Genomic DNA, 14,588 nt, shown 5'->3' with positions numbered 1-14,588 from the left:
GCACTGCGTACCTACCAAAACCGGCCCTGAGTCGTTCCAAGCGAGACTTTGTCGGCCTCCCATCTATCTTTTTTATGTGTTATATCTACAACCTTCGGCCCAAGTTTGGTTAGATTTGTTGAAATCCGGTCGTGTTAGAAATAATTGGCTATTTAGATCCTGAAACGCGTCGTGAACAAAATGGTGTCAATTTCTTACCGAAGTAATATATTGTGTAAGAGATATGGGTACAGTATCCATATCTCTTACACAATATATTATTTCGGTAAGAAATTGACTTTATTCCATAAACATAGATATTATATGTACTGTACAGTACATTTTTCTAATTTATTTGAAAAGTTTTATTGCGAGACGAGTGAGAATGACTTAGATTCGACATTCTTTCCAATTCCTTGACCTAATATGTAGTCGAGTACCCAAAATCAATCGATTTTTAAAAATGTAATAACAGGTATGCGGCGCCGGTCAAAACACAATGTTTTTATTTTGTGTTACTTAATCAAAATGATTTATATTATATTATGCGGGGTAAAACTTATAATTATTTTCGTCTTAGGGGTACGTCATCAAAAAAGTTTGGAGATCAAATTGCATTAAAGATAGACTCAAGAATACTTTATTTTTTGTGAATTGTCTAAACTTCAAAATTAAGAATTAATTCTATCATGAGATTTTCCGGGATCCCGGGAAACAGTTCACTTTTATCCCAGAATCTCGGGACAAGCAAAAGATCGGAAAACACCAGTGGCGTGCCGTCATTGGAAGCGGTGGAAGCGCCGCATCCACCTTCCAATGACCTTCCCTTGTATTTTCTAAAATATAAATTTTCATATTTTAACGTACTTTTAATTAATTAAAATGAATATTTTATTATAACTGCATTATGTATCTTTTACAAATTTCTATACTACATGTGAAAAAAACGATAAGATTGCTATTGTATATTCGAATGTCAGTGGCGGAATGGAAGCGCTTCCAAGACAGCTTTCAAGGCGAGGATAACTGAATGGTGTAAAGCGGCCAGAGGGCATTGGCGCATGCGCTTTACAGAGCACCAACCTCAGCCGGTTTAGCTGGTGGAAACTACACACGTGTAACGCTTCCAACGATTCTATCCCTTAGCCACTTGGTAGGGAGCTATCTGACTAAGTGAATTGTTTAAGATTTAAAAAATAAAGAGTATTCAATGTTATTTTTATGTACATTTTGTACATTTGTACATTATGTACGTTTTATTGCAAAGTTATATTTAATTACAGTATAAGTAAAAGAAAATTATAATTATATTGACAGATTTTCAGACAAAATCTTTAGAATTTTTATCACTTTTAGATGTTTTTCATAATATTAAAATTATTAACAATTTTTCCGAGCGTATTTTAATTCTTTAAATTAAGTAAATTTTATGGGAAATTTTTTGATTTATCTAAATTACGTAGCGAATCGCAGTATTTATATTCGTGTCCGGACTATATCGACAAGTAACTCTTAAACATAAAACATATTATAATTAATGTCGATCCGAACAAAGACGTACTAAAAGAATTATATGATTTAATATCATTAATATTTACGGTACCATTTACCGGTGGGTCTGCTGAGCGCAGTTTTTCGACCACGAAGCAAATTCATACATTGGCCAGGAACACTCGGTCGGAGGAAAAATTGTCGTCGCTAGCGTTGCTTTCGATAGAAAGAGAGCTTTCAAATGCGTTGATGGAGTCGACGACCAGCGACTTTTATGATAAAGTAATTAACGACTTTGCGGAAAAAATCGCCGAATAAAGTTAGTTTATAAAAAATTTTAAAAAGTTTTTCTATCATTGTTTGTATCGTATCAATTTGTATTATGTAGGCCTATGTATTATTTGTATTTTACAACTAAAATACATAAATTGTTTATTTTTGTCATTTCCAGTATTTGTTTAAAACTTTTATGGAAATGTCATGTACCGGACAGGTCTGACCCGTCACGAAAGACGCGAAAAAACGGTTAATTTAGAGAAAAATTTATTAGTTTAAAAAAACATAAGTAAAAGTCGCTTGTAGTCGGACACCCATTGTTTATATCAAACTGCCAGGCAGAAACCATAAATCGCGGAAGGAATCGTTCTATGATCGGTGGAAGATCGAATTTATCTTCGATTTTGACTTTTCTCACTCTCCAGGTAAGAGTCTCGTTACGTTTAGTAACCATGGACCCACCACTAGGGAAGCGTGATTGAGGGAGAACGACCAATCAAAATGGATGAAAGAAAGAACGGAGATTGATATAATCTCCGACAATCGAGGACACCTGGCACTCGGTTAACGTTCCGAATAACCAAAACCCGTGTGTCAACGCGCAAAAAAAAAAAAAAAAAAATTTCTCGTCTATTGTGCCAACCTGTAACCTGTGCCACTTCGGACTTAGACCGTGTCCCCGACTCCAACGGACAAAGTCTCCCCGTGCCTTACGGACTCGTCAACGCCACTGTCCCGGAGCCACCTTCGATCGACCTTAAAGAACCATATCGACGCTCAGGACGTCCGAACGGCCGATTGTCCTAAAGCAAACTATTTTGTACATAGTGTATGTTTATTTTATGTTAAAATAAACGGTTTTTGTCAGATACTTGTCATCTTTGTCTCTACAGCCACCACCTATGTACGAATGGACCCTAGATTATTACTGACGCGCAATTAACTGATTGCCCCTGGAAGTCGGCTTCTTACAGAAACACAGCTTCCCTATCATCAAATGTCACGGCACGCCACTCGAAAACACTAGTCTAAACTCTAGCTTTTAAATTATGTTTCAGGTTTCTGTAAATAGTTGTAGTATTCATGTCCACTCTTATGTTATGTTTCAATTCTCTCTCATCTGCAATGACAAGTTGCAATGTCCATTGTTATCAAACATACTCAGTACCATTCTATTTGGTACTCAATACCTTTTTTCCCTTAAGGTCTTAAATTTTGCTGATGTGGTAGCTCACTATTTTTTATTATCGACATACTGCAACTACCAACACGAACTTCGAAGCTGTTTTCTCAATAGGTAATGTTTTCTTTCATTTCGATGTTCACCGTTTAGTCCAAATATACGACGTTTATAAGAATATAGGTTCGGTTTGCAAACGTTAATTTTACATTTATTTATACTTTCTTCTGTAAATCATTTTATTTACAGTATAATCAAATTCATGGAGGTGAAGGGATTTAGACGGTAACTCTGGTATTAAAAAATTTTTTTTCAGCTTTTCATACTTAATGTAAGTCGTGGAAGATGCCACTATACATATACTTCGTTTTTCAGCCAACAGAGATCAGTGCAGTTTATTTGCAGTTATTGCTATTTACGTGCGTGGTATAAAAGTTGAAGGTTTCTTTTTATTTATCGTCATTTATTAGAGGATAATGCAGATTTACGCTCAGTGATATTGTTAATCAGAAACGTTATAATGTTTCGCTTACTGATCCTCTGATTAAAGTTGGTTGATCCTGTGTCTGACGTAAATCGATATGTTAATATATTATTCAGAATTATGTGGTTAACAAACTGTACGCGAGGCAGTTTGATATCTAGGCCGCGGTGGCATTTTTCGACGTTTGAGATAAGATGCCACATTGTATTTGATATAATTGTGATTGGATTGAATATTCCGATAAAAAATGGCCTCATTAAGTTTTTGGACCCGGCGGAGATTACTGTAGAAAGTGCATGTACAAGTCTTGTTTAGATGTTTTTTGAAGTGAACTGAAAATATAATAAATGTTGTATGAGAAGGTTTAATAAAACGAGGAACAATAAGCTTGCAATTATACCACGAACTTGGCGGATTTGGCATCAATCAATGTACAGTACAACGTATCACAGCTCATAAATATTGAGTTCTGCAAAGTTTATAGATCTGGCACCTTCCATGTACTTCGGTTAATACAAAAAATATCGCATCTTAACCATATTTATCATGAAAGATTTTACTTACATAAGATACGAAAGTATAGTTTGCAAGTCTTAGGGTTTTTGATGAAGTAGAATTAAACGAAGGGGTGTTAGTTATCCTTTAAAATTTTCGATGTGAAATACTGGTAGTTTTTAGTATCTTACGACATATTCTTTAACAATGCCATCGTCCCCGATTTGCCTAATGTTTGTGTCCGTACAATCTTCTCTTTCATGTAAATTAACTGATATTATTGACATTTTTAAACAAAATGTTTTTATTTTGGCATTCTAAACTCGAATATTTAAATTTCTAAACATTTATTTTTAGTTCACAGAATGTAATATCACCTAATCTTAAATTAAACTTTTTTCATAGTCCGTTTATTAAGAATTTCCCGTTTGAATTCTTAGATTACTGTTGTACTTTGTTGGACCGGATGCATTGTTTTAATGACATTATCAATTTTTGGAGTGCGTAGTTACAAGAAAAATATTTTGGCCAACGAAAATATAATCATCGCCTTTCAATGCATTACTCCATTTGCATGGACTGTCGGACTTTCTTGGTTGACAGTGGCTTGTACGACGGGTCACGGAGGTAAAGAAAATTCTCATTATTTAGGGTCGAGTTATAAACTTTGTAACGTAAGCGTATCCGTACAGCGTGGGTATAAACTCCGTATCGTATCCGTATGGCTGTACCGTATTCCGTAAGAAAAGTTTGGATCGATCAAACTTTTACGGTAGGGATACGGAAAATTGACCTACTGCGCATGCGCTAGTCGCCATCAGTCGATATACAATCGGAAGTTGTGCCGGAAGCAACCGACAAATCTTCGACAAATTGGTTAAAACGTAAGTTTTGTCCGAAAATGCCGCTTCTGAATAATATAAAATTTTAAGATAAGAATTACTTTGGTCATAAAAGAATAGAAAAATGACAAAATGAATAAATAATTATAGTGTTAGATCTGGCAATAACTACCGATGATTTTGCGCATGCTGACGATGGACTGATTTGTAAACCGTAAAAAAAGTTTGTGCCTTTGCGGATACGGAAAGGCCTTACGGTAGTTTATAACTATTACTATAGATATCCAGTGTAGCAAACATTTACGAATACGGACACGGTTACGTTACGCAGTTTATAACTCAACTCTCAGTGTTTACAGTCGATTGTTTTCCCATCTAAATATAGTTATGAATAAACATATTTTTTCGGGTTTATTTTTATTTTATTTCTGTTTAATTTACTATAACTGGTAATAACTGGCATTTATAATATTATTAATTAATTACGTTTTGTGAAATTAGTAAGATTAAAACTTTACCTGATATAAAATACAATTTCGTACATGACACATAGCCCATGTATTTTGGTAAATAAATACGGCAACTGAATTAAATTTATTTAGATAATTATTATTTTCATATTGTGAAGTATATTTATATTGTAGTCAATCTATACTATATTATCTGAACAAGTTTACTTATTTACAGATACAGTATTACCGGATATTTGTAGTTAATTAAATTAATAGCCTGGACGTTGTACTTAGTTCAGTTTAATTTTTGAACCTGTTCCGAATAAAATAATTCGACTGTATTTCTTTAAAAGTTTTTATTTAATTGTCACTCGAAAAAAATTAAATAATTACTTTGCTGTAAACTGTACTTTGTGTATGTTTACGTTTTAGGAAACTTCATTCGTCACGTTATAAAAATTTTATTTCTTTATTTTCATGAACTGTCAATCGTTTGTTATCTCTTCGTATTTTTGTGGTGTTAAACAGTCTGAATGTTTGGATATATCTGCTTCACAGTCTGATCATCTTTTACATTTTTTGCAGTATGAGAAAAGGCTACTGGTCTTTTACAGCTTAATATGGTAAAGTTGAAAATTTTCATGTTACGGAATAGAACTGCTAATCTAGTCTTTAATAATCTGCAAGGTGACCTATTACTAAGGCTAGGAGATATAGGCATAAAAATGTGTATAAGGGTAAAAAATATGTACACACAGGCAAACAATAGGCACAGTAGTTGAAAGTTAATCAGTAGATGCTAAAACTGAAAGCAGCAATTATTTGTTTTATCTATATTTATTAGTGATGTAATGAACAGTATATTCGGCCTCAGCCGAATACGGAATATTCGGCTAGGAGTGTGGCCGAATGGCCGAATATTCGGCCAAACTATTCGGCTTGATTAACGCGCGTACGAAAATTGGCGCGCAAACCGCATTATGGCAAGGATCGCGCACCCTGCTCTCTATTGGCCCGCTGTCACTACGATTTTTTTTCCAGTAGGTCTAAATTATTTAAATTAATTAATTAAATTATAATTATTAAAGTTAATATGAGATGAAGCCTAACGTCTACCTCTAGTGCCAAATTGATTTATAATTTATGTAATTGCCGTAAATAGCCCGATATGATTCGGCAGTTGTTGTTATTTAGATGTAAGTTATAAGTTATTTTATGGCCGAGCGGTAAAGGTGGCAGCCTACCGCTCTGGGGGACCCGGGATCGAATCCGAACGGGTCGAATAATCCCCAGGAATTTTTCGGGGGTGGTCCGTTCGGATATGTCGGGCCCCGTCCCTCACCACCCGGTCGCCCCATTGTGGGCCTGGCCGAACCCATAATGAGCCTACTAAAAGAGGCCCTCTTAGTGCCCACAGGGCGGAAAGAGTTAAAAAAAAAAAAAAAGATGTAAGTTATAACTTATTTTATTTGCAATCGATCTTTTTAACTCTTTAATTAAGCACTAAAATTTTGTTTTTACTACGTATTTGTAGACTGAATAGTACCTTAAGGATATATACTTTAGTGGGGACAACGGTCTAGTTTCTCCCCAGTTGTGGAACAGTTCAAATATATTATTGGGGGTTTCTATTTGTGAAGTTTTGTGATATTTTGTTGCTATTGTTTTTGTCAATATTTTAAAAATTAACACGATTTCAAACGTTATCTTTTGTATATAATGAGAAATGCTCATTCTTTGCTTTATATATAAAATAAATTATATATTAGTTACTCATCTTCTAGAAATAGATAAATAATTCTTTCATTAAATACGATAAGTTTCAATAAAACGTTTCGTAAATCATTTTAAAATATCGTAAAAAAATATTAAAATATACGCGAATACGAATATGACATAATTAACTAAACAATAACATTAATGCCCGATACATTCCAACCTACACGCCATCAATGCCATAAGATATCGGGCTAGATAAAGGCTATGATATTATTTAATTACGAAATAATTTAATACTAGAGTTAGACGCTATTTCTTATTAACATTAATAATTATAATTCAATGTTCAGCATTAATAAGTTACCAAAATGATTAATTTACTCTGTTTTTGTTATTTCTTACTCCTGTTTTTAGGTATTCGGTATTCGGCGAATAGCGAAAAATGGGCCGAATAGGCCGAATACCGGGTAGTAACCGAATATTCGTTACATCACTAATATTTATCCATAGAATACTGATTACATTTATTTTTTACAGTGGATGTCATATTCCTTTGTTATGTTCTTGACTCTGATTGCTGCTCTGTTCTTTGTATTTTTCGAATCCCCATTGAGCAGTCTTTTGTTCAACGTGCCAAAAAGTAGAACATCGCAAGAAACAGCAACTTTCAATCAAACCATTACGGAAATGAACACAGGAAAGAATTCCAAAATTTTTGTTGTGTGATAAATATTGAAAATTGTGTTAAAATTCTATATGCCGATAATATGAAACTATGTTAATTAAACAACTTTAAATAAATATATTTAGTATATCATTTATTATGATGCCATATGTCTCGCGAGCAGCATATGGTTGTTCTCAACGTTTATTGCATATACTTATATGATTTCATGTTGTAAACTTGGTACTTACTACTTACACATATGTAATCTTTTTATAATTTTTCTGACTGTTATGTTTTATAATATACACAGAGATTGTAACCATGACACAATGTTAACCTCTGACGGACAAAGGAAATCTTAGGAAAATACGTTCATAGCATTAAATAATTGTTTCTCTTTGTTTATTCTGAAACCGCTTCTTCTTTAATTTGTTTTTTCTGTCATATGGAAAGAAAACCTTGTAAACACGGACATCACAAGTTTGATCTAAGTACCTTTCAGTGGTATGCAGGGAAAGTTTATCTGTACAAACATTTAACTGTAAATGTGTGTAATTTTTAAGCAAGATGAATATTAATTAGCACCTCCTTACAAGATATTTCAAAAGAAAAGCCGACAGAAGAGAAGCGTATGCCCGAAACGCTTATCGGCCAGCAAGGTATTCCTGAATAAAGAGTGATGTCAAAGATGCCTAGTGTCTACCTATGCACCTAGCTGTGAAAGAAAAAACCAATTGTTTATCTTGTTAATATATAAGAAACAAATAAACAAATATTGATATTTGCTATAAAACTGTGATAACTACAGTATTTATTCTATACAACATATACCATAATTACGTGATACGGCTATCAGGTATTTTTGACGTCAGTGTATTTCTCCTACCGTATAATTTACCACTGCTGTAATAACGTGTAGTGTGAGATTATAATCGGGGGCAGAACAGGTTAGAAACGACCTTCTGTCACTTAATCGACGTACGATCGCGTGAATGATTCCCGGTTTGTCAATTTGGAATGGCTTCCTTTAAGATGAGACGGGTATCTGCGAAGATATCCTACAAAACAAGGACGCGTTGGAGCCCTGATGGGTTTTTCCTGACACCAGTCAGTCAGTGCGGACTGACACGCAAAATTTACCTCGCGAGGAATAACGAGTAGAAGGGTCGCGAGTAAGTTTGGACAGGTGCTGGATGGATTTGAGTCAATGATAAATCCATTTAACAATAACAATAAAAAATGTTTAATTGAATCGAAAAAATAAATGAGATACAAATAAATGGATTACAAATTAAACGATCTTAAATCTAAACTAACGCGCGAGAGAAAGCTTACAAATAATTCTCGTGGTTCATAATACCTCATCAAATTAGCAGACCCGATGTCTTTCGATGTCTTCTATTTAAAAATTCATACTTCTTCTATAGGCACATATATAAATCTTTAGTCTTCTACTTTGTATAGGCAGACATATGGAGGCCGTTAATCAAATATATGTGGAGAACTCTAGTTCACTTCTTCGTGGGATGAAGTTTCTAAACGGACTCCTTAATTAGTATATGGAGAACACTTACTTTGCTTCTTTCTTTGATAAAGACTTTCGGCGGACTCCTTGATTTGGGCGCGAAACTCTATAATATCGTTCTGTATTACCCAATCAAAATAAAAGATTTTCTTCACGTAACCTGGAAGTTTGGGGTAAAATCTGGGGAACAGAGTCTTCGATGACGCTGAAACTGATTGATGAAAGGGGTGATAAGAGTTGTCGAACTTCCTCTTTAACGGAAAGGGGGGTAATTCCTCCCTTTTACTTTGGCAATAAGTTTATTTAAATTAATCCTTTCTTTAACTAATCAACATAACCCTCAATTATTACAATTAATTCCATGTATAATAAAGTATTTCTTTAATGATATATTAGATAAACCTTGGTTTTAAAGATGGGGGATGAGAAAATGAAAGATGAGTAAGTTCTGTCTTTCATTGTCAAGGAAGTTCGAAACAGAAGCATCCTTGTTACATCATAATGTTGCGTTTTATAATTTTAGAAATATTATTATTATAATTTACAAAAATTAATTAAAGTTTTATATAATTTAAAGGAAATAAAGCCCTATTCTCACGGTAGTACATTTATTCCTAAGAACAAAAAGCCTTATCAAACTGAACTAATTTTTATATATATTTTAACTGTCGTAACGTTTATTGGAAAACGCCATAGGAGTCGCAATACCGTATTGAAATGAGTTATTTGAGAGAAGTTCGTGGAATAACAAAAAGAGACTATATGAGAATGAACAAGTGTTGGAGGAATTTTGGGTGATTACAATTCGCCAAGAGGTAAGTGAATTTATTCTACGATGGTCGACACCGCATTTCCGATTACAATTTCGTCAGGACTGACACCAGTGTGTCTTCGAGGTAGACACAGAAACCTAGATAGCCGCTAATTTCATTTTTTTCCACGCGAGCGGTCGCGTTTGTAGGTGTTTGGATCCGATACGAGAGATGGCACAGATTGAGGAAGTGCACCAAATACCATTCTAACAATAACAATTTTCGTTTATTAAGCTAGCTCTATAAAAAAGTCATTATCTCATATTTAAACCTTAAAGCTTCTTCGCGAGATCTAAGTTGGAGAGAGCTTACGTATAAGTTCTATAGATAACTGGTTAGGGATCGGAACGGATCGAAGGACTGTTGGAGTTCACTTAAATGGAGTTCACTTAAATGGAAGTTCTCTTTTCCAAGAAGTTACTTTAAAGGAGTTTACTTTTTTCTTTGAAGGTGTTCACTTTTGACACAGGGGGATCCTGGAGGTATCCGAACGTGCGGCAACTTGGTGAGGACAAACTACGGATTTCTCTCGTGAACGACCTTATTTTTGTCATCAGTTATTATTTTTTAGTGAGGGTCCTCCTTCTTTTTCCCCTTGCCTTTTTTGGCAATGTTGCAGCGCATATGTCCAATAACAATTTCTTGTCTCCAAGTTCCTGGTGACACATTCGATGTATCATCTTGAAAGGGAAGTGACTCCACAAAGGGATAAAATCATATCCTCTACAATTTTAACAATCGTGGGAAAAATTATAGCTAATTTTTAATTAAATTTTCAGCCGAAAAAATGTTTTTTTTTTCAAGTCCGATCACTCACATTTACTTTATGACGACGTAGTCTTGCTTACGAAAACCTGTAAGATGCACTGTTTATCTCCAAACAATTCTTTATAAGTCTGCTGTATTTTTATAATCATACAGCAAACTTTCGAAATAAAAGGTAACAGACTTGTACGTCATTAACATGTCAAACATGGTAACAGACATGTATATCATTAGCTACAATGTAATAGGATGAACATAGATGAAAAATTCTGTCAGAATAAAAAGATGACGTATATATTTACACACGAAATGTTGAAAAGTCTCTTAAAATGTTCGTGTATTTTTCAATACATTTATCTACATTATTATGTCTTACAAAATCCATAATATTAATGCACCTTTTTTATACCTTATTATTTACTGTTGTTTAATTCTTTCTTAATTATTATAACCGTTAGAAAAGTAATAACAAATCCTAAAAACTGATGACTAAATTGTCTCTTCGACTTGATAAATGACGTTCCTAGACGTTGTTTGTTTTGATCTTACACGAATGAAGCAAGCTTAAGAAATAGACATTTTAGATTTTTCCACGGAGACAAATACGATCTATTTAACAAACAAACATAAAAATCTAGCAACGAGTCGCTTAACATTCCCGGCAACATTTGACGGCGCCATCTGTTATTATATTTTATTAAATAAACTTTTTACATTTTTTACTATTATCAAATGGCAAATTGTTTAATTTTCAGGGTAGAGGCTGTCCTTTATTAAAAACGAATTATAAATGTTAGTAGTGAACAAAATCGCCATTAAGTGTAACTGCACTGATTACGGTATGTCGCAAATGACATTCGGAATGTGTTTATTTCTAACGTATAAAGATATATTGTCCTCGTTCTTTTCGAAAATCAAATTAAATCCTGGGACTGCGACTACATGAGGAGTAGAACGATATCATATTAATTCATACTCTGAGGTCTACAATATAATTCATAATAATTTATTGTTAATAGTGGAGCTGACTCTCTTAACTTGGAAAGAGAAAAGTTTGGAATTTATCAGTTCTGGATAGAATGCAATTCACCATTGAAAAACTTTTATATGTATGGTATTTATTAATGTGTTTAGTAATTTGTAATTTATTGGTTTTACAATATGTGAACAGTGCACTGTGTATATACGATGAATGTTTTAATCTGGAATATTTGTGTTATAACGGTTTTGATAGATATTTATGCTCTATGGAGTAATGTAGGCTGATGAGGAATGTTTGTGCCCGAAATGCATTCTACTAAAAATTTGATTGTGGTTTATTAGAAGTTATTTTCCTAAAATATAGTGCCTTTTGCTTCAGTCAGTCTCTGATGTGATAGGCCTCCAATTTATTTATTAGGCTAATTAATTTAATCTTAATTTACGTTGTGGGCTGGAAGCGTTATTTAATAATAAGTATTACACACGAGATGAATTTGAATGTTACAAATTTTCCAGTAATTAATTTAATAATAGAGACAAAATAATACATTTATAAATTTTTTTTTTTTTTTTTTCTTTTCTTTTCTTTCGAAGACACAATGTAGTGACGTAAACTTAAACACTGGGCGAATTTTTCATCCTTTTTATTCGGTTGGATGAAAAATTCGCCCAGTGTTTAAGCTTACATCACTACATTGTGTCTTCGAAAGAAAAGAAAAGAAAATACAAAACACGGTTTCCTCAAGATAGAACATTTATAAATTAATGCATAATATAAAATATTTCTTTAAGTTTTACTTTTCTTGCTTTTAGTTAAGTAAATTCATCAATTATTTTATCGAAATTAATTTGTTTTGTAAATTCCTGTTCGATTGATAAAACTTCCCTTCTTAACAATTGTTCCCGAGCAAGTGACAACTTAAACGTGTTTTCATAAATTTCAGTTTACGAAAGCCTCTTTCACCAGAAGCTACAGTAGCAGGTGTTGTAGAAGTATTCTCAATGCAGCTTCTAAATTTAGATAGGACTGAAATAAACATATTAATGAATCGCTTTTAAAAGATCAAAACTTGAAGCTGCTTTAAAGTATGAAATTACCGTCATTGCTTGATTTTTGAAACTAATTATTTCTGTTAATAATTTTACAGAATTTATATTGTTTGGATATTTAAGGAATAAAGCTTACTAAGACGATATCATATGAGGAAACGAGTGTATCGAGCCAGAGCGTTTGTCACAAATTGTTTGTGCTTAAAAGTATTTCATAAACATTGCAAGATACATTTCAGTTTTTATTTTTTATTTTGCAATTTATTAATTTTCATTTTTCACCAATTTGGAGCAGTTTCTCATTGTTCAAGTGAGGCAAGTGCCTGGTTTTCCTCACTGTTGTCACGGCTCTACTTTTCGTCTGATTCGAAGAGTAAAATAGCATGTTTACCATTTGTTTATCGTACTGTCAACGTTGTTAAACTCGTTATACGTGAAATAAAATGGAATGTAGTCCCAAAGTTTAAACAATACTATTTGTGATATACCTGCGCAATACTGTGAGAGCCTAGATTTTATTATCGATTATAACCTTTTATATAAATCCAAAAACAAAACAATAAATTAATTTTTTATAATTATAATTTTCTTTGCGGTTAAAAAATTTTCATATAATTTTATCCCAACAATTAATAAAAGATGGAAGGATGTGATTGTGTTTTCCACCGGATTCACTTACAGTATCCATATTACTTATTTGGAGGATACTATTATGATCCTTTGGGTCTTCTCAGAGAAACGTGCATGTTACTTTGAAATTAAGCCACCTCCATAATTTGATTATCGCTAATACCAACTACAGAGGCGTTTTCATAGGCTTACTTTTGTCCAGAGTTAAATCTAAGTCAAATTTACGTTTTTTAGACTTGTAGTCTGTATTATTTTTAGATTTCGGTAGCCTCTTCTTAGGTTTTTTTTGGAAATCAAAATCATATTGTAAAATTAAGTTTATATTACTATAATTATTAAATATTTTAACAAAAATTATTAAAATAAAAGTACTTACCTTCGGAAGGCATGTTTTCTTGAATATTCTTGTAGATAAAAGGATCGTTGAATGATCAAATGTTGAAAATAAGGGTATATTTATCTTCTCAACTTATTTCTTAAAGTGATAGACATGTTCGGTCACGTCCGAATTTAAAAAATTGCCGTTGTTTAACCCACTGCTTTGTGTGATGTTTAAAAATATGGGGCACAGATATTTTTAGGAATAGGATAAAAAAGGTGTTGCCCGACCCACTGCTGAAAACTAACGTTTACTTTATGAAATTTAACGATGCGTTTGTAATAATAATTTTATACTCGTCGTTATTTACCATTAGTACAAAACTCTTTCAATATTTCTGACTTAATGCGCAAATTGACATTGTTGGTTACAAGTTTAGGCTGATTTGCCAAATCTATATGAAGACGTTTGACTAAATCAATTACTCTACTTTTTTTTCCTAATATTAAATCTTTTAACAAATCCATTGTTAGTATTATTTTCTTATACCGAATCCATACCTCCCGCGGTATCTTTAAAAAATAATGGCTTGTTAAAAATGTTTTTGCACTTCTTTTCAATTAAATAGCAATGCATGTAATATCGCTCGATAAGGATAATTAAAATACGGAAGTCGAGACAAACAAGGTGTATTTAAATAGAAAATTAATTTATCTCTAATATTATATAACGTGTTTTAGAATAAAGTAGATTTCATTGGAAATTGTCTCTTGACATAAGATTATTGGTTAAAATGATTTATAATCAAATTATTATCACGTTTTTCACGAAAAGTTTATTATTTATTCACATTTTATATTGCGTCGTCAATTTGCCGAATTTTTAAGTAATTTAAAGTTATTTCCTACTTTTGATTTTCTT

This window comes from Centruroides vittatus, unplaced genomic scaffold, assembly GCF_030686945.1.
Source record: "Centruroides vittatus isolate TY-2023 unplaced genomic scaffold, ASM3068694v2 contig_990, whole genome shotgun sequence".
In the NCBI taxonomy this organism is placed as follows: domain Eukaryota; kingdom Metazoa; phylum Arthropoda; class Arachnida; order Scorpiones; family Buthidae; genus Centruroides; species Centruroides vittatus.
The sequence above is the reverse complement of the archived record's forward strand: the minus strand, read 5'-3'. Positions refer to the sequence as shown.